General features: G+C 46.0%; 1 pseudogene; it reads right to left on the minus strand.

Moving 5' to 3' along the window:
• Window positions 1–18,142: 18,142 nt before the first annotated feature.
• LOC147981129 (uncharacterized) lies at window positions 18,143–25,588 on the minus strand (annotated as a pseudogene).
• Window positions 25,589–25,941: the final 353 nt, after the last annotated feature.

A 25,941-nucleotide genomic window follows, 5' to 3' on the forward strand; every position in this document is an offset into this window, starting at 1 on the left:
AAAAACTGGGTAGTATAAGGTATGATCAAAGTGTTACCTGCCTTGCTGATGATCCGTGAAGCCTAGAGATTCGAAGTAGCAAGCGGCGCACTCCGGGTACTCTATCGCAAACAAACAAGCATACAATAAGTACTCATCTAATGCATAGGTAAAACTCAAATAAGAGATCTAACCAGATAGTTCAACTTAAGAACTCCGGTTTGCAAAAAGAATCAAATCGAACGAAACAACAAAAGTCAAACGGCAAAAGAAACAAGCTTCGATTACTAATATAGATCTAGGTCAAGATTTTACAGAGGCAAAAACTTGTTTGAGTTGGTTAAACGCAAAGAGGGTTTCGAGACGAAACTCCAGGCACTTGAATCGCCTGATTCCGATAAACGAGCGAAAAGTTATACTAGAACAAAAATCGGATCAGAAATCACGATCAGAAATAATCGCAAAAAATCCGAGAAAAGAAAAAACGACGAACAGATTAACAAACGAACGTTCGTTATTTGGAACTAAACAAAGAAAGCGTTCGTTCAAACAAACGAACGAGCGAACGCTCGCTAAATAAATAAACCGGTAAAACCGATCTGTTTAAAAAACGAAAACTAGGGTTTTTCTAAAAACGGATCGATTTTTCTTAGAAAAACCGGGGCGGCGGGCGGCTACCTTGGCTTGGGCTCCGGCGAGGCTCCGGCGGGGCTCCAGGCGGCGGGCGGCGGTGCGGGGCGGCGGTGAGGCGGCGCTGTGGCGGCGGGGCGGCGGCTGCTGCGGCGGGGCGCAAGGCGGCGGGGCGGGCTGCGGTGCGGGGCGGGGTGAGGAGAGGGCGGCAGCGGCGGTGGCTATAAAAAGGGGGGCGGCCTTGGGAGGCGATTGGGACTTTGGTCCCGATCCGGCTTGCGGGAGGCGGCGGCGGCTGGGCCGGCTCGGCTGGGCCTTCGGCCCAGTCGGGCGCGCGGGTTTTTTTTTAAATAATTTTGTCGAACTAAGAAAACAAATTCTAGAAAAAATAAATCAAGATCTAAAAATGCCAAAACAAATTTTCACCGTCTAAATAAAATATTTAGAACAGGATGAACATTTTCTTGGCCCTAAATGCAGTTTTTTGAAAACGTGCAATGTTTCCTAAATTCAAATAAAACCATGAAAAACTCGAAAATAAAATCTTATTTGATTTTATTATTAACTAGCACATATGCCCGTGCGTTGCAACGGGAGAGATTTTTTGCGAGAAGCATCGGGAGAGATAGCTGATGTGTCCATCAAAATGGTCTCCACACAATAGTGGGGCGATACAGTAGAGAGTTGTGGTGTTCTCACGGGTCATGTTTGGCCCGCAAGATCTTTATAGTAGTGGGGTTGGTGGGAGTGGCGGCCACTACCCAATTCGTGCATTTTTTCCTTCAGGTCTGCCTCATTGTCGAGGTTTTATGGTGACGTCCTCATGTTCTTAAACATGTGAGCATTTTTTTTTCTGAAAAACGTTAATTTCTAGAAAAAGGAAAATAAAACTTGAAATAGGAAGATTTTCTTAAATTTACAAACACTTTTTGAAAACAGGACCATTTTTAAGGCGGAGAAATGAACATTTTTTGAATTTGTGAACAATTTTTTAAAATGGAAACTTGTTTTGAACATTAAAATCAATTTTCAAAAATGTCTTTTTGATCACGAATATTTTTTTGAATTTGTGAACATTTCAATAAAATGAATTTTTTTAACGAATTTCTGTTATTTTTAAATGAAATTTATTTTAGATATCTAGAAAAAAATTCAATTTTTTCAAAAATGCGAACATTTTTTCAATTTTGAAACAAATTTTGAACGAAAATAAAAGTTTAAATTTCCAATTCTTTTTTAAAGTGGGAAGAAATTTTGAAATTCCAAGATTTAACAAAAATTACTACAAAAAACTAAATTTTGGAAAATTTATAAAATTAATTTATGGGAAAAGGAAAAAATAAATTGAAAGGGAAAAATAAAAATAGAAAAAGAACACAGAAAAATCAGAAATGGGCCGGCCCAACATTGGGCGACCGATGGGAAGCTCCAATTATATGCCGCGTTGTGCGACAAATTAGGTTCCCCAGCTGTGTGTGCAGGATATAAATGAGTGGCTTTTCTGGGCCTTAGAGCGTGCGGCCCACGTACGAAATTCTGGACAAAACTTTTTATTTTTTAACAGATGGACCATGAAAATTTAGTACCAACTCGGATATAAGAAAAATATTTTCGGTGGTGAACGGATGAAAAAATTGGAGAAACACACCTTGCTTTATTAGTAGGTATAGAATCCTCAATATTTCTAAATTTTGGGAAAGTCATTTTATTCCCTCTCACTTATTTTATAATAGAAATAATTGAAGATAAAAATAAATAAAATCAAATGATCCTATTTTCAAAATTTGAGAAAACTCAAATATGAAAATAACGAAATCTCCAACACTCTCCGTGGGTCCTTGAGTTGCGTAGAATTTCTGGATCAGGCCCAAAAGCAATAAAATATGATATGCATTGATGATCTAGTGTATAACATTCCGAATTGTAAATTTGGGATGTTACAAACCTACCCCCCTTAAGATGAATCTCGCCCTCGAGATTCGGGTTGGCTAGAAAATAGGTGAGGGTGGTCCTTCAGCAAATCTTCCTCTCGCTCCCAGGTGGCTTCATCCTCCGTGTGGTGGCTCCAATGAACTTTGCAAAACTTGATAACCTTGCTGCGGGTGACTCGGCTGGCATACTCAAGAATCTTGACTGGTTTCTCCTCATAAGTCAAATCACTGTCCAACTAAATCGCTTCCAGCGGCACTGTATCTCTCAGCGGTATATCAGCCATCTCTGCGTGGCACTTCTTCAACTGGGAAACATGGAACATGTGGTGAACTCCTGACAATCCTTCGGGAAATTTCAACTTGTAGGCTACTTCTCCCATACGCTCCAAAACCTTGTATGGAACTACAAAACGTGGCGCTAACTTTCCCTTAACTCCAAAGCGCTTAACCCCTCGAAGTGGAGATACTCGAAGATAAACTCGGTCTCCGACTTCATAAACTGTCTCCTTGCATTTAGAATTTGTGTAGCTCTTCTGCCTGGACTGGGCTACCTTGAGCCTATCGCGAATCAATTTCACCTTCTGTTCAGACTCCTTAATCAGATCCGGTCCAAACAACTGGCGGTCTCTGTCGGTGTCAAAACCGGCGGATCTCGGGTAGGGGGTCCCGAACTGTGCGTCTAGGCCGGATGGTAACAGGAGGCAAGGGACACGAAGTTTTACCCAGGTTTGGGCCCTCTCGATGGAGGTAAAACCCTACGTCCTGCTTGATTAATATTGATGATATGGGTAGTACAAGAGTAGATCTACCACGAGATCGAGGAGGCTAAACCCTAGAAGCTAGCCTATGGTATGATTGTTGATGTGTATGTTGTCCTACGGACTAAAACCCTCCGGTTTATATAGACACCGGATAGGGTTAGGGTTACACAGAGTCGGTTACAATGGTAGGAGATCTACATATCCGTATCGCCAAGCTTGCCTTCCACGCCAAGGAAAGTCCCTCCCGGACACGGGACGAAGTCTTCAATCTTGTATCTTCATAGTCCAGGAGTCCGGCTATCCGAACACCCCCTAATCCAGGACTCCCTTAATAGCCCCCGAACCAGGCTTCAATGACGATGAGTCCGGCGCAGATTGTCTTCGGCATTGCAAGGCGGGTTCTCCTCCAAATACCGTGTACCTGTTTGAATAAAGTCTGGTTTCTTGTATATGTTGTGCTTCTTGGCTTCTACGCCCAATAATGGTCGCTTCCCACGTGTCAAACGAATATGAAAAGTCTGAGTGTTTTTACATTCACACCCCTAGCCGCATAAATGAGCTGCCCTATTTAAGGGGATGAGGATTTAGATCCAATCCACACCTTCTCCACTCCGCGAGTATTCATAAGAGCGCATCCGACAAAGGTCCATTCCACCATGGCCAACCGTCGCAACTCCTCCCCTCGCCCTTCCAGCCCTAAGCCTGGATATTGGGAGAGATGTTCCATCCCGCATAGCGAGCTAGTGACGCTCTAGACCAAGGGATTTCTCCCCCCGGCCTATATGGTCCCGGTTCGAGCCGGTCTTGCCGTCTACAACGGCGGAGAGCAAGCAGAGAATGCCCCTAATCCCTCCAAAGGAGAGCGGGTGTGCCTTGTCCCTTACTTCATAAGGGGGCTCGGATTTCCAATCCACCCATTTCTCCGGGGTCTGCTGGAGTTCTACGTCCTCCAGCTACATCATCTCACGCCTGCCTCAGTATTGCATATCGCGGGCTTTGTAGCCCTCTGCGAGCTGTTCTTGGGTGTTGAAGCTCATTTCGGACTGTGGAAGGAGCTATTTTGCCTCGTGCCTCGTTCCAAGAAGGGGTCGATGTATCAAGTGGGCGGAGCCGAAGTGTGGCACATCGCCGGGACCGGATATCTGTCCGGAACCCCAAAGAAGGCGTCTGAAGACTGGCCCTCGGAATGATTCTATATAGAAGACGTCCCGCTGCCGGATCCTGTCCAGATCGGCCTCCCTGAATTCAACAGTGCTCCCTTAAAGAAGCGCCTAAGCTGGTGCCCACGGAGCCCTCAGAGGGAAAGTGACAGGGACATTATTTACCTGATGGGCCGAATAATATTGTTAGCCAATTCCGGACTAACCATGATCGGGGTTATGGCTGAATGCATTATGCGGGGGGTGCAGCCGCTTCAGTATAGAAGCCACCCCATGTGGGACTTCAACGGGGAGGACGACGCCACCCGCTATGGCCGTAAGGGGCCGGATTCAGCTGCCGCTCTACTAAAGATCTTGTCCACTTTGTATAAGGGAGAAGAGGAGGAATTTCTCCGCGTCAACCCTCAGGGTGGATTCTCCATGCACAATCCCCCGAGCTGGGTAAGCGGCCGTACTTACTTGTCCATCCGTTTTGTATTCCCAGTGTGAAATATTCAGTCTGACGACTTTAACGCAGGAACTGCGTCGGGCTGTTAAGGAAATGAGCATCCCTCCTCCACAACCCGAGGACCTAGGACGGTCCCTTGACCCGGCCTCTCAAGAGGATCCGGACATATCTGTGGAGCTGATTGATGGAGTGTTCCATCAATTGAGCGAGGACAACGCCTCGGTGGCCATTACGGCCGATTACCCAGGGCTAATCCTGACGCCCCAGGTACCTGAGATCGAAGTCCCAGTACCCCGAATAGGTGTCCGCCCACTCGTGTTCAGTTTCCTGATTGCAACCGAACTTTGCAGGGGAGGTTTTTAAGGCGGAAGGCCGAACCTGCGGCGACAAGCCAACGAGGGGCCGTGGGGCCCCGTGGGCCGAAAAGAAGTGCAGTCCGAACCGAGGCGTCAGCGCAAAGGTATGGCGCGCCCCCTTATCCCAAGTGTTATACCTTCGAGGCACATTGACACTCGTGCTCTCTTCAGGACAAAGAGACCTCGCCGGACTATACTCGGAGAGGCTGCCAATCACGCCTCCACCAGCCAGGCTCCAAAGCCTGGTCCGGAGAGGGAGGCGAACGCAAGGCGCGCGCCAGACGCTCCTCCGACGGAGGAAGTGGACGGGTTGTCTGCCACCAACTCTGAGGTGGAGAGTGCCATGAACCACAGGCGTCGCCGGACAATTCTTCGCGATGCTTGTTTCTCCCAAGGGGCATTAGATGCCTTAAACTCGGGAGATGCACACCTCCCTGCTGCTCAAAATGGTCTAGCCAGAGCCACGGAGCAATATGTAAAAGACATACGGGTAAGAAAATTATGGTAATTATATGTATATACTAGTAGCCCCCGAGACTTGAAACAGTTAGAATAACTGATTTAAGGATCATTTGTGATGCAGGTTCTTACGGAAAAGAATTCCCTACTGTCCAAGGAGCTGGAAGAGTGCAAAGCCCAACTTGAGGCCGCACTAGCCGCGGCAGGGGATCCTAAGGAGACCCCCTCTGGTAATATTCACTTCGAAAGATAAGTATTTTGCGAAGCACGGCTTTGGTGCAAATCTGACAAATGAAATTGCAGATGGCGCCGGATTGAATCCGGAAAGGAAACACCTCCTACGCCAGCTAAAGGCTGGTGAGAGGGTGCTGATAAAGGTGATGGGGGAGAAGAACGATCTCCAAGATGCCAACACCAAGCTAGGCGTCGAGCTGAAAGATGTTCATGCCCAGCTGTCAGACTCCGTGAAGGAGAATCCATGGCTTCGGCGCGGCATATTTAGTAAGTGCTTGAATGAACCTTTTGAAAGAAAGTTCGGCGGGGAAGTCGACTAACAGAGAAATGTCTATAGGTGTGCTAACAGGTCGTCCTGCAGAGGAGATGCCCGGTTCTACGGGTGACCTTCTTCCCGAGCTCTCGCAACTGCTCGATCGAGTTCGGCAGGCGATGCGAGGCGTCGCCCAGGCCCTGTGGCCATCTGTCTCCATGCCCGAAGGTCTTGGAGAGCTTGCGGAGAAGCTAAAGGGAGCACGGCGGTGCTTCCAATTGTGGAAGATATTAGCCTACCGTCAAGGCGCTAGGGAGGCCTGGGCCATGGTGAAGATGCGGTACGCAAAGGCTGACCCCAACCACATGGCCGAGGTCGGTCCTGTAGGACCCGATGGGAAGGAGATCCCTGTAAGCTTAGTATACGGCCAAGTAGAGTTGGCCGCCAAGTATTCCCAGAAGGACTGTAAATTAGACAGCCTGTTAGATGGTATTGAAGAGGAATACAACCAGTCAAAATGACTATGTAATTTAATTGACATTTATAATGCCTTCTATGCGGATTGTAGATCATTTGTCATGGCCGACCTTTTCGCTTCAGCCTCGGGACCTGACGGTCCAGAGTGTGTCCAAATTCCCATGCGGTTATATAGGAACCGGGGAATGCATGGAGACCAGGCGTAGGGGTCATTAGGGCGTGAACAGACAAGTGCCCGACTAGGTATGTTATATTACATGGTTAGTAAGAAACATCTTCCAGGGAGAATAGTTCCATTAGGGGTTCCTTTCCCTGGGAGGCATGCCCTAAGGTGCATGTCCATGCTGCAAAAAGAAACACAGGAAAAACATCTGGGGGCGTATAGATAAAAGTAAAAAAGATCATCTTTAGTTCACCGACCGAATATTCCCTTAAGAACGCTAGCTTTCGGCTTCACCCAGTCTGAGGTACACGTCCGGCTGACCCGGGAGTAACAATCGCAGAGGTGCTCCCTTTACCACCTAGCCGAACAATCGGGAACGTAGGGGTAAGCACAGGAGCCAGGCAACCCAGCTTGGCCAAAACTTAAGTCATATCGATGCATATAATGGTGAATAAAAGGTACATGCGGAAGTGTGACACATGTGTTGGGCATGAAGCCCGCATGAATAAGCTTCTGTTTAAAGAAGCCCCCAGGTTTAATGAGCGCGGATAGCGCATCACTTTATGAGCCTTTAGAGGCTATAAGAGAGAGAGAGAAGAAGAAGAAGAAGAGAAATGTAAGACAGAAAATATAAAAGATGGACAGAGGAAGGAGACGAACACAGAGTCCGACACTAGGCATAGAATCTTCGGAGACGGGCTGCGTTCCATGGGTTTGGCTCGAGGCGGTTATCCGATGCATCCCGTAGACGTTACGCTCCACCAGTCAGGACTTGGTCAATTATGAAGGGACCTTCCCACTTGGGCTTGAGTTTGTCCTTCTTCTTGTCCGGTAGTCGTAGAACTAATTCGCCAACGTTGTAATTTTTGGCCCGTACTTCTCTGCTTTGGTATCTTTGAGCCTGCTGTTGATAGAATGTGGAACGGGCTTTTGCCACGTCACGCTCCTCCTCCAGTGCGTCCAAGCTGTCCTGCCGATCGAGCTCGGCTTCTCTTTCTTCGTACATGCGCACTCGAGGTGAGTCATGAATTATGTCGCAAGGCAAAACTGCCTCTGCGCCATACACCATAAAGAACGGTGTCTATCCAGTGGTGCGATTCGGCATGGTCCGCAGCCCCCAGAGTACGGAGTTGAGCTCCTCTACCCAGTGCGTGTTAGATTCCTTGAGGGACCGCACTAACCTAGGTTTGATGCCGCTCATGATAAGACCATTTGCATGTTCGACCTGGCCATTAGTTTGTGGGTGATAGACGGAAGCATAATCGAGCCTGATGCCCATGTTTTTGCACCAGAGTTTTACCTCGTCAGCCGTGAAGTTTGTGCCATTATCAGTGATGATGCTGTGGGGGGATGCCGTAACGGTGTACAAACCCGGATATAAAGTCTATCACCGGTCCGGATTCGGCCGTCTTAACAGGCTTGGCTTCTATCCATTTGGTGAACTTATCCACCATGACCAGTAAGTATTTTTGCTTGTGGGTTCCGCCTTTAAGGGGTCCAACCATATCAAGCCCCCAGACCGCGAAGGGCCAAGTAATGGGGATAGTTTGGAGGGCGGTGGGTGGCATATGGCTTTGGTTTGCAAAGAGCTGGCAACCGGTGCATCGTTGGACTAAGTCCTGAGCGTCTGCCCGGGCCGTCGGCCAATAAAAGCCTATATGGAAGGCCTTGCTTACAAGGGACCGGGCTGCAGCGTGATGACCGACAAGTCTGGCATGAATTTCAGCCAGGAGGTTCCGCCCCTCCTCTTCAGAGATGCACCTTTGAAGGACTCCGGTAGTGCTTTTCTTATAAAGCTCTCCCTCGTGGACTTTGTAGGCTTTGGATCGCTGCACTATGCAGCATGCCTCATTTTGGTCCTCGGGGAGTTCCTGCCTAGTAAGGTAGGCGAGGAATGGTTCTGTCCACGGGGCGATAACGGCCATTATTATGTGGGTTGAAGGTGTTATTTCATTGGCAGAGCCTCCGATTGTGTCAGAATGTTCGGTGTCGGGCAGTGCGGTTGAGTCCGGGCTGTTATTGTTCGGCTCCCCTTCCCATACTACGGATGGCTTGAACAGCCTTTCCAAGAAGATGTTGGGGGGACTACATCGCGTTTTGCGCCGATGCGTGCCAGGACATCTGCCGCCTGATTATTTTCCCGGGCTATATGGTGAAATTCAAGCCCCTCGAACCGAGCTGACATTTTTAGGACGACATTGCGGTAAGCTGCCATTTTTGGATCCTTGGCATTGAAGTCTCCATTTATTTGGGATATTGCGAGGTTCGAGTCCCCGCGCACCTCTAGGCGTTGGATGCCCATGGATACTGCCATCCGGATACCATGTAAAAGGGCCTCATATTCGGCTACGTTGTTGGAGTCCGTGTACATAATCTGTAGTACGTATTGAACTGTGTCTCCTGTGGGGGACGTCAAAACGACGCCAGCCCCCAGTCCAGCCAACATCTTGGAGCCGTCGAAATGCATGATCCAACTTGAACATGTGTCGTACTCTTTAGGGAGTTCGGCCTCCGTCCATTATGCGACGAAGTCGGCCAAGACTTGCGACTTGATGGCTCGTCGTGGCTTATAAGTTATGTCAAACAGGAGGAGCTCAATGGCCCGTTTTGCAATCCGGCCCGTTGCGTCACGGTTGTTTATAATATCGTTAAGTGGTACTTCCGAGGCTATTATTATTGAACACTCTTAAAAGTAGTGTCGTAGCTTCCGGGATGCCATGAATACCGCGTACGCAATCTTTTGATAATGCGGGTACCGTGATTTGCAGGGAGTGAGGACAGTGGACACATAATAGATCGGCTTTTGAAGGGGGAATTTGTGTCCGTCCGCTTCTCGTTCGACGACGAGCACTGTGCTTACAACCTGATGTGTTGCCGCAATGTATAATAGCATTGGTTCGCCGATGTTTGGCGCGGCCAGGACTGGATTTGTTGCCAGTATGGCTATTATTTCGTCGAGTCCGGTTGTGGCTGCATCCGTCCATTTGAAGTGTTCGGTGCGCCGAAGGAGGCGGTAAAGGGGTAGGGCCTTTTCTCCCAAGCGGGAGATAAAGCGACTTAGAGCCGCCACGCATCCGGTTAACTTTTGTATTTGTTTGAGGTCCTTTGGGATATCCAGTTGTGACAGAGCTCGGATCTTAGCTGGATTTGCTTCAATTCCTCTACCGGATACAATGAAGCCCAAGAGCTTTCCGGCTGGAACGCCGAAAACGCATTTTTCCGGGTTGAGCTTGATGTCGTATGTTCGGAGGTTATCAAATGTGAGCCTCAAGTCGTCTACTAGAGAATCAACATGTCTTGTTTTGACGACCCCATCATCTACATATGCCTCCACTGTTTTGCTGATCTGGCTTGCCAGACATGTCTAAATCATGCGCTGATATGTTGCGCCGGCGTTTTTGAGCCCGAAGGGCATCGTGTTGAAGCAGAATGGCCCGTATGGTGTGATAAATGCCGTTGTGGCTTGGTCTGGTTCTGCCATCTTGATTTGATGGTAGCCAGAATACGCGTCGAGGAAACACAACAAATCGTGTCCTGCGGTAGCGTCGATAATTTGATCGATGCGGGGGAGGGGGAAGGGATCCTTTGGGCAAGCCTTGTTAAGGTCTTTAAAATTGACACACAGGCGCCAGGATTTGTCCTTCTTTGGTACCATCACCAGGTTTGCTAGCCAGTCCGGATGTTTTATATCTCTGATGAATCCGGCCTCAAATAGCTTTGCTAGCTCCTCTCCCATGGCCTGTCTGTTAGGTTCGGAAAAACGCCGAAGAGCCTGTTTGACAGGTTTGAATCCTGTTTGGATATTTAAGCTGTGCTCGGCCGGCCTGCGCGGGATTCCTGGCATGTCTGAAGGGTGCCAGGCGAAAACGTCCCAGTTCTCTTGTAGGAACTCTCACAATGTGGCATCGACATCAGGGTTTAACTGTGCACCGATGGAAGCTGTTTTATTGGGGTCTGTTGAATGGACTTGGAATTTGATTATTTCATCCGCCGGTTTAAAGGAGGTGGAATTGGATCTTTTGTCGAGTACCACATCGTCCCTATTCACTGTAGAGCGCAGCGCAGTTAGCTCCTCAGCCGCTAGGGCTTCGGATAGTGCCTCGAGGGCCAGTGCGACTGTCTTGTTTTCGGCGCGGAGTGCTATGTCCGGATCACTAGCGAGAGTGATGATCCTGTTAGGCCCGGGCATCTTGAGCTTCATGTACCCGTAATGGGGTATTACTTGGAATATTGTGAACGCTTCTAGCCCTAGCAGAGCGTGATAACCGCTGCTGAACGGAGCCACCTAGAACGTGACCTCTTCAGACCTGTAATTATCCGGCGTGCCGAACACCACATCTAGTGTGATTTTTCCTATACAGCGCGCTTCTCGACTGGGGATTATTCCTCTAAAGGTTGTGCTGCTTCGCTCAATGCGGTTCCAGTCTATTTCCATTTTTTGAAGGGTCTCCTCATAAATGAGGTTCAATCCGCCGCCGCCGTCCATGAGTACCTTGGTAAGACGAAAGCCGTCCACTATTGGACTGAGGACCAATGCGGCTGGTGCTCGGGCTGTTCGGAATTTAGGTTCATCACTGGCATTAAAGGTAATAGCTGTGTCACTCCATGGGTTTATCGTTGCTACTTGGTAGACTTCAGCAAGGCTGCGGAGTGTCCTTTTTCACATATTATTTGATGCGAAAGTCTTGAAGACTGTTAATACCATATTGGTGTCTCTGGGGTGGCTTTCTGTGGCCTCCAGAATTAGGAGATTTTCGCCAATTTTGGCCACCTGCCGGAGTATCCAACATGCTCTGAGGCTGTGAGTTGGTGTGGCGTCCTCTGTACTATGAATTTTACAGGGTCCATTAAGCCATCCTTCCAGTACAGTTCCATGCCCCGTAGAGGTTTTTTGCTTTTTAGTGCTTGATCCGGGTGACTGGTGATGATGCACCCTTTTATTTCGGACTGGGTTTGTATTCAGGGCCGGATTGTCCCAAAATTTTATTTCGGTTTTCCAGGCGCTTTCCATCGCACAGTACTTTCGTACAATGAACGCCAAGTCAGTGAAGCATGTAATATCACGGCGACTTATGGCGTTGAGTATTCCCTTGTCCGTGCAATTATCACAGAAGATTGAGATTGCGTCTTCCTCACGGCAGTCCCTTAGCCTGTTCTTAACTAAGAGGAATCTGGCCTAGTAATGATGTACTATTTCATTGGGTTCTTGCCTGATTTTGGATAGATCGCTTATGTTGGGGTGGGTGAGTGGAATTAAATCTGAAGCCTCACCCCATCTAAGGCTCAGAGGCCGAGGAATTCCCGAACTCGAAAATTTGGATTCCTGGATGTTGTCTAATGAATCCAGACTGACTCTAAGTTCAGGTCTTGAGTGATATCCTCCCCTCCGCGGGTATCCGGCTTGGAGGGATCGGGAATCCGGACATCGCGAGTCCTTAAGATAGATGAAGGTTCGCCGCACTGTCCCTCTACCACGGCAACGTGATGGGTGACTTGGGGAGAGTTAATCTCTCTCAGATCGGTTTTAGCCCCGATCTGGTCGTAATCCGTAGCGACTCCCAGGGCGGCGAAGCGATCCAAGAGCTCGTTTATGGAGGAAAGCTCCATTGGATCTAACTGCTCGGCAAGTTCCGAGCTGACATGAAGATTGCTTTCAATGGCTCGAGAGGTCATTGTCGACGCAGAAGCCGAACAGGCGGTCATAAGAAAACCACCTAGCCGGAGGGTTTGGCCGACAGCCAAAGCTCCCTTAGCAACGGTGCCGTCTTTAAAGACGGGGCGAGGCATCCTTCCTGATGGCGACGACACAGAGGAACTCTCAATGAAAGCACCAATGTCGGTGTCAAAACCGGCGGATCTCAGGTAGGAGGTCCCGAACTGTGCGTCTAGGCCGGATGGTAACAGGAGGCAAGGGACACGAAGTTTTACCCAGGTTCGGGCCCTCTCGATGGAGCTAAAACCCTACGTCCTGCTTGATTAATATTGATGATATGGGTAGTACAAGAGTAGATCTACCACGAGATCGAGGAGGCTAAACCCTAGAAGCTAGTCTATGGTATGATTGTTGATGTGTATGTTGTCCTACGGACTAAAACCCTCCGGTTTATATAGACACCGGATAGGGTTAGGGTTACACAGAGTCGGTTACAATGGTAGGAGATCTACATATCCGTATCACCAAGCTTGCCTTCCACGCCAGGGAAAGTCCCTCCCGGACACGGGATGAAGTCTTCAATCTTGTATCTTCATAGTCCAGGAGTCCGGCTGAAGGTAGAGTCCGGCTATCCGAACACCCCCTAATCCAGGACTCCCTCAGTCTCCAACTTCATCCCACTACAATGGGGCTCTGCACCTCCTTCCGTACAAGGCTTCGAAAGGGGCCATCTTCAAACTGGATTGATAACTGTTGTTGTAAGAGAACTCTGCGTACGGCAAATTGTCATCCCAACTAGATCCATAATCTAGCGCACACGCTCTCAACATATCCTCCAAAATCTGATTGACTCTCTCAGTATGTCCATCTGATTGACCCAAAGTTTCATGCAACTGATTCCAAAACTTTGAGGTAAACTGGGTCCCTCTGTCTGATACAATGCTCCTTGGAACTCCATGCAGACATACGATCCTGGTCATGTATATCTTAGCCAATTTGGCACTGCTGTAAGTAGTCTTCACTGGGATGAAATGAGCTACCTTTGTCAAACGATCGACTACTACCCAAATTGATTCATAGCCTGAACGAGTTCTGGGTAATCCCGTGATAAAATCCATGCCTAGCTTATCCCACTTCCATTCGGGTATTGGCTATGGCTGTAGCAATCCCGCTGGCTTCTGATGCTCTACCTTTACTCTTTGACATACATCACAAACTGTTACATACTCCGCAATATCCTTCTTCATTTCGGTCCACCAGAAAGTATCTTTCAAATACAGATACATCTTGGTATTTCCTGGGTGAATCGAATATGGTGAATCATGGTCCTCTTGTAGAATCAACTTCCTGATCTCCGGGTCATTGGGCACATAAACACGGTCCTCAAACCACAAGGTATTGTGCTCATCCTCACGAAATCCTTTAGCTTTTCCTTTGCTCATTTTCTCCTTAATAGAAGCAATCTCCTTGCCAATCCTTTGAGCTTCTCTGATCTTATCCATCAAAGTAGACTGAATCTCCAATGCTGCTACATAGCCTCTCGGAACTATCTCCAAACATAGCTCATGAAGATTGTCGGCTAACTCCCTTGGTAAATCTCCCGTCATTAGGGTATTGACATGGCTTTTACGGCTCAATGCGTCAGCTACTATGTTAGCCTTTCCGGGATGATAATGAAATCTCATATCATAATCCTTGATGAGTTCCAACCATCTCCTTTGCCTAAGATTCAACTCCTTCTGCGTGAAAATATACTTCAAACTCTTGTGATCCATGTATACTTCACAATGGTTTCGAATGAGAAAATGTCTCCAAGTCTTCAATGCGTGCACTACGGCTGCTAACTCCAAATCATGCGTGGCATAATTCAACTCATGAGGCTTAAGCTGTCGTGAGGCATATGAAACAACTCTTCCCTCCTGCATAAGCACTGCTCCAAGTCCTCGACGTGAAGCATCACAATACACCTCGTAATCTTTGCGTTGATCTGGCAGAATCAACACTGGCGAGGTAACCAAACGTTTCTTCAACTCCTGGAAACTGGCCTCACATTCCTCAGTCCATTTGAACTTGGTATCCTTCTTCAACAACTCCGTCATAGGCTTCGCAATCTTCGAAAAAATTTCAATGAATCTCCGGTCGTATCATGCGAGTCCAAGAAAACTCCGGATCTCTCCAACTGTTGTTGGTGCTTCCCAATTTGTCACAGTGTCAACCTTGATGGGATCTACTGCTATACCTTCTCCGGATATAACGTGTCCGAGGAATCCAACTTCCTTCAACCAAAACTCACATTTGCTGAACTTGGCATATAATTGATGTTCTCTGAGCTTCTCAAGTACCAAACGCAAATGCTCCTTATGCTCCTCTTCATTCTTCGAGTAAACTAGAATATCATCAATGAACACTACGACGAACTTATCCAAAAACTCCATAAATACTTTGTTCATCATGTTCATAAAATATGCAGGTGCGTTAGTCAGCCCAAATGACATAACGGTATACTCGTACAGCCCATACCTGGTGGTAAAAGTTGTCTTAGGTATATCCTGTTCTCGAATCTTCAACTGATGGTATCCTGATCGCAGATCGATCTTGGAAAATACCTTAGCTCCTTGCAATCGATCAAACAGATCATTGATCATCGGTAGTGGGTATTTGTTCTTGATGGTTACTTTATTCAATCCTCGATAATCAACAACCATTCTTAATGATCCATCCTTTTTCTCCACTAGAAGTACTGGTGATCCCCAAGGTGAAGAACTTGGGCGAATATAGCCTTTATCCAATAACTCCTTAATCTACTTCTTAATCTCTTCCAAATCCTTTGCGGGCATCCTGTATGGTCTCTTAGATATTGGCCCTGTGCCTAGCAAAAGCTCAATCAAAAACTCAATATCTCTAACCGGTAGCATGCCTGGCAACTCCTCTGCAAATACGTCAGGGAAATCCTTCACTACTGGTACTTCCTCCTGTTGGGGAACGTAGTAATTTCAAAAAAATTCCTACGCACACGCAAGATCATGGTGATGCATAGCAACAAGAGGGGAGAGTGTGTCCACGTACCCTCATAGACTGAAAGCGGAAGCGTTAGCACAACGCGGTTGATGTAGTCGTACGTCTTCATGATCCGACGGATCAAGTACCGAATGCACGGCACCTCCGAGTTCTGCACAAGTTCAACTCCATGACGTCCCTCGAACTCCGATCCAGCCGAGTGTTGAGGGAGAGTTTCGTCAGCACGACAGCGTGGTGACGATGATGATGTTCTACCGACGCAGGGCTTCGCCTAAGCACCGCTACGATATGACCGAGGTGGATTATGGTGGAGAGGGGCACCGCACACGGCTAAGAGATCAAGAGATCAATTGTTGTGTCTATGGGGTGCCCCCCACCCCCGTATATAAATGAGTGGAGGAGGGGGAGAGGGCCGGCCCCTATGGCGCGCCCTGGAGGAGTCCTACTCCCACCTGGAGTAGGATTCCTCCCTTCCCTAGTTGGAGTAGGAGAGGAAGGGAAGGAGGAGTAGGAGAGAAGGAAAGGGGGGCCGCATCCCCCAAACCTTCTCCAATTCGGCCTCCTGCCCAAAGGGGGCGCACCAGCCCCTTGTGGGCTGGTGTGCTTCCTTCTTATGGCCCATAAGGCCCATAACTTCTCACGGGGGGGGGGGTCCGGTAACCTCCCGGTACTCCGGAAAAATGCCTGAACCACTCGGAACCCTTCCGATGTCCAAACATAGTCATCCAATATATCAATCTTTACGTCTCGACTATTTCGAGACTCCTCGTCATGTCCCCGATCTCATCCGGGACTCCGAACAACCTTCGGTACATCAAAACACAAAAACTCTTATTACGATCATCACCGAACTTTAAGCGTGCGGACCCTACGGGTTCGAGAACTATGTAGACATGACCGATACACGTCTCCGGTCAATAACCAATAGCGGAACCTGGATGCTCATATTGGCTCCCACATATTCTACGAAGATCTTTATCGGTCAAACCGCATAACAACATACGTTGTTCCCTTTGTCACCGGTATGTTACTTGCCCGAGATTCGATCATCGGTATCTCAATACCTAGTTCAATCTCGTTACCGGCAAGTCTCTTTACTCATTTTGTAACACATCATCCCGCAACTAACTCATTAGTTGCAATGCTTGCAAGGCTTATAGTGATGTGCATTACCGAGTGGGCCCAGAGATACCTCTCCGACAATCGGAGTGACAAATCCTAATCTCAAAATACGCCAACCCAACAAGTACCTTCGGAGACACCTGTAGAGCACCTTTATAATCACCCAGTTACATTGTGACGTTTGGTAGCACACAAAGTGTTCCTCTAGTAAACGGGAGTTGCATAATCTCATAGTCATAGGAACATGTACAAGTCATGAAGAAAGCAATAGCGACAAACTAAACGATCAAGTGCTATGCTAATGGAATGGGTCAAGTCAATCACATCATTCTCCTAATGATGTGATCCCGTTAATCAAATGACAACTCATGTCTATGGTTAGGAAACATAACCATCTTTGATCAACGAGCTAGTCAAGTAGAGGCATACTAGTGACACTTTGTTTGTCTATGTATTCACACATGTATTATGTTTCCGGTTAATACAATTCTAGCATGAATAATAAACATTTATCATGATATAAGGAAATAAATAACTTTATTATTGCCTCTAGGGCATATTTCCTTCAGTCTCCCACTTGCACTAGAGTCAATAATCTAGTTCACATCTCCATGTGATTTAACACCAATAGTTCACATCACCATGTGATTAACACCTATAGTTCACATCGACATGTGACCAACACCCAGAGGGTTTACTAGAGTCAATAATCTAGTTCACATCGCTATGTGATTAACACCCAAAGAGTACTAAGGTGTGATCATGTTTTGCTTGTGAGAGAAGTTTAGTCAACGGGTTTGCCACATTCAGATCCATAAGTATTTTGCAAATTTCTATGTCAACAATGCTCTGCACGGAGCTACTCTAGCTAATTGCTCCCACTTTAAATATGTATCCAGATTGAGATTTTGAGTCATCTGGATCAGTGTCAAAACTTGCATCGACGTAACCCTTTACGACGAACCTTTTGTCACCTCCATAATCGAGAAACATATCCTTATTCCACGAAGGATAATTTTGACCAATGTCCAGTGATCTACTCCTAGATCACTATTGTACTCCCTTGCCAAAATCAGGGCAGCGTATACAATAGGTCTGGTACACAGCATGGCATACTTTATAGAACCTATGGCCAAGGCATAGGGAATGAGTTTCATTCTCTTTCTATCTTCTGCCGTGGTCGGGCTTTGAGTCTTACTCAGTTTCACGTCTTGATCTATCTCTGTAATGACCAAACCTCGAAGGATTTGAGTCTCTGTGCTTACCGTGCTAGTCCCTGGATCAAACTCGCTAGCACACACAGTATAGATGAATACCAGAATAGCAAGTGCATCATTTATTACATCGTATGATCCAGAATATATAAAATAAAACAGTCTGCATAGCACTTGGCTAGCTTTATTCAACCAAACAACGGAAAGTAGCAAAAAAAATAACGATGAGTCCCATCATAGCCCACTAGCGATGCTGAGTGCAGACTCGCGACCCTAACGGTACCTTACTCTTCGTCTGAATATCCTGCAACATGAGACGTTGCAGCCATATAGGTCAATACTTTGAATGTATTGGCAAGTTACACAGGAGTAATAATATAGTAGACCTACATGTGTATGCATAGTATATCAAAAGAAAGGCTTGATGGTTTATTTTGTGGAAAGCTGATTTTGTCCTCATAACTACCTAATAGTCAAATTTTTATTTAGTTCTTTTATTACTACAATTAAATGCACAAGGTTGAGTTGGCAAAATCAACTCCGACTTACCCCTTATTAAGTTGCCCAACAAATTTATTAAGTGTCACATCTGTCAAGATCATCCAACAACTGTAATGGCCTAGTCGCTCAAATTTACCCATAACCGGGGGCACGGCTAATCATGATTAGTTTTAATACTCTGCAGAGTTTAGTACGCTTTACCCACTGGACCCAACCCGAAGATTGAGACGAAGTCTTTCAGAAGCAGTCCCCTAGTCCCAACAGGAGGCCCATCCCAACTATTATATCTACATCTGCTGGCACATCCGGGTAAGGGTCCCACAACTGATCAACTAAGCCAGAGCCCATTTAGCCAGTGGTCGCACATGAAAGCTACTAGTCACTAAGTCTGTCTGATCTTTTTGAGCCTGGGCGGCCGTCCACTTACATTCAGAGGGTATAAACCATGGTGTTCTTGAAACCACCCTAGCAATACCACTTCCGCCCAGAGGTGAATTAAATCCTGAGTTACTACTCAAATTATTATATATATATAAGCCTCACATAAGCTCAATGAATACACGAACCAACCCCGTCTACAAAGCATAGCAAAACTACAACTACCACGATCTGTAATGACGGGAGATAGCTCAACAGCATAACCAAAATATATAGTATTCCTATACATGCATATATTCATAGTGTGATATAACTACATGCATAGAAAACAATAGGTAAAGGATGATCAAGGTGTAACTTGCCTTGGTTCTGGTTCAGAAAGTCACACTCCTGACAATAGCTCGCGTCGCACTCCGCGACAATCTACACGTTTCACACAATTCGACAAATCAATCACCGAAACACGAATAGAACCAAAACCAACAGCAAGAAAACCATTTTTGAAACTCAACAACAGCAGCATAACAGCACCTAAATTGCACTACGGTCACAAAGCAAAAAGAAACAATCAATTCCGATAAACGGTTTGAAAGTTACAGCCTCCGGAAGATTTGATTCAAATTCAAATGAATTCAAATTTAAACAGTGCAAACATGTGCAAAGTTGGTACTGTGATAATGTGATGATTTTTGTGAGTGCATAGGAAAAGGAATTACCTAAATTGGATATACAGAATAAAAGCTATAGCTATTTGAAGTTAGAGTTGAAATCTGGAAATAAAACAGAAAGCAGTAGAAAACAACTGTAGCAACTCATGTAGCGAACAACTGTAGCGGACTGCCACGTGCCAGCGCATGATTGGCTGCAAGATTGCATGCGCGTGTGCTCACCAGCAAAACAGAGAAAACGGCGGCGGTCTCGGGCGTTGGCGGAGGCGCTCCTTCGGTGATTCTCCGGTGAAGGGGAAGTGATGGGTGGGTGCGGCGTCGAGCAGCGGAGGCATAGGTGAGGTCGGGCGGCGATGGGGCGTCCTCTGCGGGCAGCAACGGTGACAGGAATGGTGGTGTGCTCTAGCGGCGGCGGACGTCGGTGACGGCAGCGTTCTGGTGCTCTGCAGCGTACTTTGAGGTGTCAAAAGAGTTCGTCGTCGAGTGGGGGTTCGAGGGGTGCAGGCAGCGCGGCTCTGCGGTCTCTTACGACGACGGAACCGACCGAAGAAACGGCGGCGGCGGCGGAGCTTCTCCCGAGATCCAAAATGCGGTACAGAGGCATGCGGTCAGACGAGGGTTGGGGAAAGGCGAGCGGTAGGGTTCTTCGGGGTCCTGGGCTCGCGCGTAATGTCCCTGGCTCGCACAGGATCGACCATGTAAGTGCATCTAGTGCCACCCCTAGTTGGTTTTGGAGTATTGACGACAAACCTGGTTGAGGGACTAATGAGTTTGTGAGAATTGTAGGAAAACACAGGTAGAAGTCCCTCATTGACTCGGTTTTCCTACCAGAGATGGACCCTAAAAATGTAAGAAGACATTGAAGTCAAAGGTGGTATGTGAAGACATTCACATTGAAGACTATGACAAGAGAAGACATTGCATGAAGACTATGGAGCGCGAAGACTTAGTTCTTTCGTCGTTCTTTTTCTTCTTTGTTGAGTCATAGGAACCACCGTACTGTTAAGTGGGGTCCAAGTGAACCAGTCAGAATGACTGAAGTGATGCTTAACCAAAATCATATGTCTTCGAGTGAAGACTATGAGAGCAAATCTTGTCCAGAGTTGGATAAGTCAGCTTTGCTTGTAGCTCAAGTAAAGTTGTTGTGTGTTTTTGAAATCTGACCGTTGGAACACGTGTCAGTTCCTTAGTGACCAAGGGTCATTTCGGACAAATCAGGTCGGGTTGCCTAGTGGCTATAAATAGCCCACCCCCTACAACCATAAATGGTTGGCTGCTCAGAGTTAGTGCACGGCTTTTGTCGTTTGAGAGCAACCCACCTCGAAGCCTTTGAGAGAGAATTCCTTGCGAGGATAAAGCAGGGGAGAAGTCATTTTTTAAATTTTTGAAAAAATTATTTTATGCAATAGGCCACACAAAACAGCAACAAAAGACTCAAATAAAATATTTTGGTGATTGCAAAAAAATTACCAAAACATATCAGATGAACTGGAAATAATATTCTGCACATTATGAACATTTTTAAAAACAGGGGAGAAGTCATTTTATCTCCGCTCCAATAAATTTCCTTTTTGTTGCATAATGAAAAGAATATTCTGAAAAAGCAAATAATGCATGGAAAATATGATATGCATATGTATGATCTATTAACATCCTAAATTAGGAAAACTGGGATGTTACAAACCTACCCCCTTAAGATGAATCTCGCCCTCGAGATTCGGGCTGGCTAGCAAATAGGTGTGGGTGATCCTGCCTGAGATCATCCTCTCGTTCCCAAGTAGCTTCCTCCTCTGTGTGATGATCCCACTGAACCTTGCATAACTTGATTGTCTTGGTGCGAGTAACTCTCTGTGCTGTCTCCAGAATCTTGACAGGCTTCTCCTCATATGTCAAATCACTCTCCAACTGAATTGCCTCAAGTGGCACTGTGTCCCTCAATGGAACATCCATCATCTCTGCATGGCACTTCTTCAACTGAGATACATGAAACACATTATGAACTCCTGACAAGGATTCTGGCAACTCCATCTGATAAGCTACCTCTCCTCTACGCTCCAAGATCTTGTAAGGTCCCACAAAACGTGGTGCTAACTTACCCTTGATTCCAAACCTCTTAATTCCATGAAGTGGTGAAACTCTAAGGTATGCACGGTCTCCTACCTCATATGTCACCTCCTTACGTTTTGCATCAACATAACTCTTCTGCCTGGACTGTGCTATCTTCAGCCTGTCACGAATCAACTTGACCTTCTCCTCAGCATCTCTGATCAAGTCTGGTCCAAAGAATTGACGTTCTCCAACCTCATCCCACATCAACGGTGTCCTTCACTTCCTACCATACAATACCTCAAATGGTGCCATCTTCAGACTAGCCTGGTAACTGTTATTATATGAGAACTCTGCATAAGGTAAATTATCATCCCAACTGGACCCATAGTCCAAAGCACAAGCTCTCAACATATCCTCCAAAATCTGATTTACCCTCTCTGTCTGCCCATGTGTCTGTGGATGGAAAGCTGTACTGAACTCCATCCTGATGCCCAAGGATTCATGCAACTGACGCCAAAATTTGGATGTGAAATGAGTACCTCTATCATACACTACCTTCCTTGGAACTCCATGCATACAAACAATTTTAGACATATAAATTTTTGCTAGCTGAGCACAGGTATAAGTAGTCTTTACCGGGATGAAGTGAGCAACTTTAGTCAGACGATCAACACCTACCCAAATAGAATCATAACCTGATCGAGTCCTGGGTAGACCTGTAATGAAATCCATACCAATCTCATCCCACTTCCAATCAGGTATAGGCAATGGTTGTAACAAACCTGCTGGTCTCTGCTATTCCGCCTTAACTCTTTGGCATACATCACATGTTGCAATATACCCAGCAATTTCCCTCTTTAGGCTAGGCCACCAAACTCTTTCCCTCAAATCCAAATACATCTCAGTATTACCTAGGTGAACAGAATAAGGTGAATCATGTGCCTCCTGAAGAATCAACTTCCTGATATCTGCATCTTGAGGTACACAAATACGCTTCTCAAACCATATGGCTCCATGTTCATCCTCACGGAAACCTTCTGCCTTACCTTTAACCATATTCTCTTTTATCTCAGAAATCTCCTTATCATTCTTTTGAGCTTCTCTGATCCTGTCAAGCAAAGTAGGCTTTACCTCAAGTGTTGTTAAATATCCCTTAGGAACCATCTCCAACCTGAGATTCCTGAATTGTTCACATAACTCGGGTGGCATATCATCAATATTAATTGCATTAGCATGGCTCCTACGACTCAATTCATCAGCAACAACATTAGCCTTACCAGGATGATACTGCACATTCAAATCATAATCCTTAATAAGCTCCAACCATCTCCTCTGCCTGAGGTTCAAATCCTTTTGAGTAAAAATATACTTCAAGCTCTTATGGTCAGTAAATATATCACAATGATTACCAATAACATATGGCCTCCAAGTTTTCAATGCATGCACAACTGAGGCTAACTCCAAATCATGGGTAGGATAATTGTGCTCATGATTCTTAAGCTGACGTGAAGCATAAGAAACAACTTTACCTTCCTGCATCAAAACACTCCCAAGTCCTTGACGAGAAGCATCACAATATACCTGGAAGTCCTTATGTATGTCTGGCAGAGTTAAAACTGGTGTTGTAACCAAACGCTGCTTCAATTCCTGAAAGCTGGCTTCACATTCATCAGTCCAAACAAACTTCTTCTCCTTCTTCAACAATTCAGTCATACGCTTTGCAATTTTGGAAAAGTTCTCAATAAACCTCCTATAATAACCTGCAAGGCCCAAAAAGCTGCAAATATCTCCAACTGCCATGGGTGTCTCCCACTCTGTAACTGCAGCAACCTTAGATGGATCAACTGCAACTCCATTACTTGACACAACATGTCCAAGGAATGCTACCTCATCCAACCAAAACTCACATTTGCTGAACTTGGCATATAGCTGATGTTCCCTCAGTTTCTCCATTACCAAACGCAGATGCACCTCATGCTCTTGCTTATTCTTGGAGAACACCAATATATCATCAATGAAAACAACCACAAACTTATCCAAGAACTCCATAAACACCTTGTTCATCATATTCATGAAGTATGCAGGGGCGTTAGTCAATCCAAATGACATAACATTATATTCATACAACCCGTACCTCGTAGTAAAAGCAGTCTTTGGAATATCTTGCTCATGAATCTTCAATTGATGATAACCAGAACGAAGTTCAATCTTAGAAAACATAGTACCTCCCTCCAACTAGTCAAATAGATCATTTATCATAGGCAAAGGATACTTATTCTTAATGGTTACCTCATTCAGAGAACGATAATCAACACACATCCTCAAGGTCCCATCCTTCTTCTCCGCAAACAAAACTAGAGCTCCCCAAGGTGATGAACTTGGGCGAATAAATCCTTGTGCCTGCAATTCTCTTATCTGATTCTTCAATTCTTCCAACTCTTGAGGAGGCATTCTATGCGGTCTCTTTGCAATAGGTCCAGTGCCCGGTATTAAATCAATAAGAAACTCAATATCTCTATCTGGTGGCATACCTGGCAACTCCTCTGGAAACACATCTGGATAATCCCTCACAACTGACACCTCTTCTAGGCTACCCCCCTTAAGAGAGTTCACCTGCACCTGATTACACTTATACTTACACACATATTTGATCCTCTTCCCTCCTGGTGCACTGAGAGTGATAGATCGACTGGCACAATCAATACGACCTTTATATAATTGCAACCAATCCATACCCAAAATAATATCCAGACCTTGTGACTTCAATATAATCAAATCCGTAGGAAAATCATGCTTTCCAACATACGAAGTCAACTGATGACAACCAACACCTGCTATCATCTCAGCTCCTGGGGAACTCACTCTAAAAGGCATACTAAGTGTTTTGGTTGGCAATCCATGTTTATCAACAAATACCCTCGAAATAAATGAATGCGATGCACCAGTATCAAAAAGAACAAGCGCGGGTACTGAGTTAATCAAGAACTTACCAATCACTGCATCAGGTTCATTATAGACCTCCTCAACATTAACATGGTTGACATGACCCTTTTGGAAGGGGTTTGGCTTGCTGACTCCTGAATCCCCATTACCGTTCTTGTTCCCTGGACAAGCATTGGAGTAGTGGCCCATCTGCCTACACTTATAGCATTGAACCTGGCTAATATCCCTCTGCACAGGCATACTCTGGTGGCTCTGGTTATTATTCCCTCCATTACCATTACCATTACCATTACCTCTACCATTGCCATTGTTACTCTTGTGCCCATTGTGATGATGGTGGCCATTATGGTTGTGTCCATTCCCTCCATGATGATTATGACCATTACCTCCATGATGATTATGCCCATTACCTCCATTACCATGATATGAAGTGTGTGGCTTCTGTTGTGGTCCTGAATTATACCTGTTATTATTGTTGTACTTCCTCTTGCGATTCTCTATGGCCTGTTGCTTTCCCTCCAGCACAATAGCCTTATCAATCAGGTCCTGGCAATTCCTAAAAGTGGCCACTGTCAACTGAAGGCTCAACTCATCATTAAGGACCTCCAAGAATTTCTCCTGCCTAGCTGCATCAGTGTTAACATCATTAGGAGCATAACATGCAAGACTATTAAATTCCTCCACATACGCATTAACTGTGCGACCTCCCTGGCGCAAACTGCGAAACTCCTTATTTTTCAGACTCATAGCACCAGCAGACACATGTGCAGCACGGAAAGCATCCTGAAACTGAGGCCATGTGATAGTAGCAATGGGATAAGTGACCAAGTAGTTGTCCCACCAAGCTGCAGCAGGACCTTCCAACAAATGTGAGGCAAACCTCACCCTCTCTGCATCAGTGCATCCAACCGTCTCTAGGTTACTATTGACTGCACGGAGCCAGTCATCAGCCACAATAGGTTTAGGGGAACTGGAGAACCTCTAAGGATTCAACCTCAAGAACCTGGTAAGCATATCCACAGGTGGCGGTGGCGCCGGATTGTTGTTGTTATTGTTGTTGTTCTGGTTCTGAGTAAGCAACTAGATCAACTGGGCCTGTCCCTCAATAACCTGTTGTATGTATGGTGGTACTCCATTGCCATTGTTGTCTCCTCCTGCAGTATTGCGTCTAGTATCACGCCTCGGCGACATCTGGTGGGCAAGCATAGATGAGTTATAGATATAATAGGGCCAAAAGCTATGTATATATAAATATATTCTACCCATATGCATAATATGATCAAGCCAACAAAACACAACAACGAATAACACCAACAAACAAACAACAAACAATATGGTAATATTTTTTATATATATATAGTCGAATAATTTCGACACTAAGCAATTTAACAAACAATTACCAATCAAGCAAACAATCTAGTATCTTCATACCACAAAAGTGGACATAATCAGATACACTAACACGATAACGTTGCAATATAAAACAAACATGAATGGTGGTCTCAGCACTAGTTCCTACTTAACTGGTCAAGATACTTGAGGGA

This window comes from Triticum urartu, chromosome 3A (assembly GCF_056163025.1).
Source record: "Triticum urartu cultivar PI428250 chromosome 3A, HENAU_Tu73, whole genome shotgun sequence".
NCBI classification, from domain to species: domain Eukaryota; kingdom Viridiplantae; phylum Streptophyta; class Magnoliopsida; order Poales; family Poaceae; genus Triticum; species Triticum urartu.